This window comes from Psammomys obesus, unplaced genomic scaffold (assembly GCF_907164565.1).
Source record: "Psammomys obesus unplaced genomic scaffold, mPsaObe1.curated_primary_1811, whole genome shotgun sequence".
NCBI lineage: Eukaryota > Metazoa > Chordata > Mammalia > Rodentia > Muridae > Psammomys > Psammomys obesus.
The window spans coordinates 5,543,132-5,547,816 of NW_026592732.1; positions in this window are offsets into that span (position 1 = coordinate 5,543,132).

A 4,685-nucleotide genomic window follows, 5' to 3' on the forward strand; every position below is an offset into this window, starting at 1 on the left:
GCAATGTCATGCCACTTCAGGGCAGGTTGGGAGAAGCCAACCAGGTAAATCTCTTTGCAGATCCCAGATAACAAATTTTTGAGATTTTTAAATAGTTACATATGTTTTTTTTTTTTTTTTTTTTTTTTTTTTTTTTTTTTTTTTTTTTTTTTGTTTTTTTTTTTTTTTTTTTTTTTTTTTTTTTTTTTTTTTTTTTTTTTTACCAGAAAGGGAAGGGTATTTGCTGATGTATTTGAGAGATTGTTATGTTTTGAAATAAGCTCTTCAGAAAGCATGACAGTTTTGTCAAATAAGCCTATGTAGGGTCCTAGAGATGGTCACATGTGTTTGCCTATCTGTGTGGAATATGATCTATAGAGTTTTCAGGTCTAAGTATTTCTTAGCCTGTGGCTCACTGTCAGTGTTACTTTAAGTCATTGTGTAGCAAGGGTGCTAAGTCATAGTCAGCTGTACTTACTGTTCTTTTTACTTTTTTTTTTTTTTTCTGCTGCATGTGTGCCTGCACACCAGAAGAGGGCATTGGATCTCATTATAGATGGTTCTGAGCCACCATGTGGTTGCTGGGAATTGAACTCAGGACGTCTGGAAGAGCAGCCAGTGCTCTTAACCACTGAGCCATCTCTTCCAGTCCCTGCACTTGGTGTTTATTACTTGTTTCCTCATCTGTCACTTCCTTACTGTCCCCTTCTGTCCACACAGATTTCTTAAGATGCTTCGGTGTATCCCGCCAGGCTCCTATGACCTAAAGAAATCCATTTCCTCTCAGTCAGCCAGCTAATTGAAATGGTATGTTTTGAGGATTCATGAGCTGATAACAGAGTGTCCTTAAACCAGTCTCAGCTCACAGTAGGCACTCAAGTGCTAGCCATTATTGTTGACTGAGTCACCTTATTTGTAGAGACCTCATGTGCTGGACTGCAACTATCTGGAGAGTGGGCCCTCTGAGAACTGATAGGACAGCCAGGAGACGGCGCACATGTGACAGTGGAGCCATTTAAATAATAATCTGCAGGCTTGGGTGTGGTTCACTGTTGGAATATAGTGTGTGTTTAGCAGGCATGAGACCCTGGGTTCCATCCCCAGAACATTCACCAGCCCTCCAAAATCAATCACAACAGCAATCCAACCCATCCGATCATGTCCTGTTGGGCTTTTCTTTATTTGTTGGTTTGGCTTTTTGAGATGGGATTTTTCTTTGTAGCCCAGACTGGCTTTGAACACATGGCGATTCCTTGCTTGCAGTATCCTGAGTGATGGGATTATAGGAATGAGCTTTCACACCCAGCTGGGTGTATTAGAATCCTGAAATTCTGCCAGGACCTCAGTACTCTGGCCTCTGCCTACCTTTTCATCTCGTCTAGTGTCACACTGTCTCACTTGTTCTCTGAATTCTGACAACACTGGCTTCTTTCATTTCTCACACTGAGAGCCCTGGGGTAAAGAGACGGCCCTTCTGTTTTTGCTCAGTGATGGAGCCCCAGCACTTAAGATGTCTGGCCTAGAGGATAGGAGCGACACAGAGACTTGAGGGTGAATTCAAGATTAGTATTCACTCTGAGTTGAATCACCACATGTTTTCACTGCTGAGATGTCTGTTTTTCTCTCTGGCCTGACTATGTCACGTCTGTAGAGAATCATCTTCTGTACCCTCCATTGAATTAACTGTCCCTCACAGACCCCTCTACTACAGAGAGCCAGTAAACTAGAAGCTGGGCAAGACAGTGAGGTTTCAGAAGCCCGCACCACTCTCAGTCAACTCTGGTGCAAGCTCTCAGCTACTGCTCCAGCGCCATGCCTGCCGACTTGTTGCCATGTTCCTCACCATGATGATCATGGACTCTAACCCTCTGGAACTGTGGGTCCCCCCAAAACTCTCTTTTGTAAATTCTCTTGATCATGGCATCTCTTCACAGCAATAGAAAAGTAACTAAGTAACTAAGACAACATCAATAGGCTAATTTTTAAAATTTTAAAATCCAGGACTTGTATCTCTCATCACCATTACCTTTTTAACATCTGGCATGGTGTTTAGCCAGCACCAACATTAACTCCTGCTCCTGCTTCCCCACTCCTCCAGTCTTACACATGCTTTACAGTCTGAGTCCAAAATACAGGAAGTATGGAGCCTGGGCTGTGTAGCAAAAACACATCTCCAAACCAAGCCAAAACACCCAAAAAACTGGGCATAGTGGCTTGAACTTATAATCCTCGTACTCAGGAGACAGAAGCAGGAGACTGTTGTATATTCAGCCTGGGCTACAGGAGACCTGTCTCAAAAACAGTAATACAAGAAGATGGAGGAGAGGAGGAGGAGAGGGAGGAGAAGGAGGAGAAGAGAAAGGAAGAGGAGGAGGAAGAGAAGAAAGAAGAGGAGGAGGAAGAGAAGGAGAAGGAGAAAAAGAAGGAATAAGAGGGGGAGGAGGAAAAGAAGAAGAAGAAGAAGAAGAAGAAGAAGAAGAAGAAGAAGAAGAAGAAGAAGAAGAAGAAGAAGAAGAAGAAGCAGAAGAAGCAGCAGCAGCTGAGTGTGGTGTCCCAAACCTGTGATTACAGCATTTGGGAGGCAGAAGCGGGAGGTTCACCACAAGTTTAAGGCCAGCCTGACCTATGTAGGGAATGCTAGGCTGCCCAGAGCTATGCATCAAGAAGCTGTTTCCATGTGTATGTATAGGGCTGGTGAGATGGCTTCGCAGGTCAGGGCTCCTGATGCTCCCTGATCTCCACACATGTGCCATGGCATGATATGTCCAGACTCATGCACACAAAAGAAAAGTGTAACTTAAATTAATAATAATAAGTACATAAAACCAAAACAAATTATATAGATTCCTATCTTTTCCTTGTGCAGTTTCTAGAACATTCCAAGTCTGTTCCCTTCCTCTGTCTTCTCCCATTCCAATCTAGGTCAAGCTTTCGGTATTTTTCACTTGGAGGATGATCTAACTGAGCTCTCATTCTACAGTTATTTTGTTGTCCTCTCTCTGCTCAGAGCAGCTGTATATACCTGTTAAGAGATCTTGTCTTAACAGCATCATAGAACTAAACTATTTGGAAAAGGATGCACAGTTAGACTAGATGAATTACTGAAGATGTAAAATCAACAAGATCACCATCATCAGACATTAGGTGACAAAGCCACAATGAGAACCTTTGGCTCCATTGTTTACATCTCCCAGTAAATATTACAACCGAGTGTCAAGAAGAAAGGTGAGGAAGAGTGGCTTAGTGGTTTGAAAAGGCTCTCACCCCGGAGGATAAATGGAAGGAACACAGCACACACAGAGCTAACTAACACCTTCAGTCCTGAGGGAATTGCCAATTAAAATAAAATTGCATAATTACTCCGCTTACCAACTGGTCCAGCTTTCCATCATTTCTCACCTAGACTACGAATACACATTATCTCTCTTGGTTTTGTTTTCTTTTGAAAAATATTTTACTACATATAGTGGTGTGTGTGTGTGTAGGTCAGAGGACAACTGAATGGGTTCTAGGGGTCGTCCTCAGGTGGCTTGGTGACAAGTTATCAGCTGAGCTATACTCCCCCACCACTACTAGCCCAGGCTCACCCTGAATTCTCAGCAATCCTCTCTGCTTCAGCCTCCTGAGGGTTGGGGTTTCTTTTCTTCTTCTTTTTTAATTATAATTGGTTCTCCTTACCACAACTACATGACCTTGTTAAAGGACCTTGTCACATCTCTGATTAAAGTGTCCTATTGGACCATAGACTTAAGTGTAAGTGCTAGGCAGGTCAACGGAAGAAATAGATGCCTTTTCAAACAAATGGAATGACTAAGTGTGAATAAATGGATAACTTTGAATCATACTGTCATATACAAAACAAACAAAAAATGTAGTAGACTTAGATGCAAAATCTAAAACTATGAAACTTCTGTTTAAGAAAAATAGGAGAAAAATCTTTGGTGAGTTAGGAAAGTTTCTTAGATAAGGTTCCAAACCACGAACTGTGTAAAGGGAATTGTTCAAATGAAAGGGTAACACTGTTTTTTAAAATGATTTATATTCAAGTTCTGGCTTGGCAGTTTCCTTCCCAACTGCTCCAAACTGGAAGTAATATTGACATGTGTGTGTGTGTGTGTGTGTGTGTGTGTGTGTGTGTGTGTGTATCCCTGTTTGTTCCCATGGATGAGTGTTAGTGTAGAGCCCCAAGGTCATTGCTGGGTATCTTCCTCAATTGTGCTCTACCGTGTATTTACTGAAGCAGGGTCTCTCATCTGACTCTGAAGCTTGTCAGTTCAGCTAGTCTAGGCATCAAGCTTGCTCTGGAGAGCCTGTCTCTGCCTCCTCAGTTTTTGGATTAGAAGGTAGGTCATCACCATGCACAGTGGCACACACCTGTAATCCCAGCACTCAGGAGGCAGAGGCAGGCGAATCTCTGTGAGTTCCAGGCCAGCCTGGTCTACAAAGCAAGTTCAGGACAGCCAAAGCTACACAGAGAAACCCTATCTGAAAAACAAACAAAAAAACAACAAAGCAAAACAAAACAAAGCACCCCCAAGCCCCAAACCAAATCAAACAAATAAGGCCATCCCAGCCACTTGGCCTTTCTGTGGATCTGAACTCCAGTTCTATGCTTGTACAGCAGTCGCCATAGCCCTCCACCTGGCTCTCTTCCTGGGCTAGATTAGTGAGCCAGTAAACCCAGGGCTCTTCCTGTCTCTGCCTTC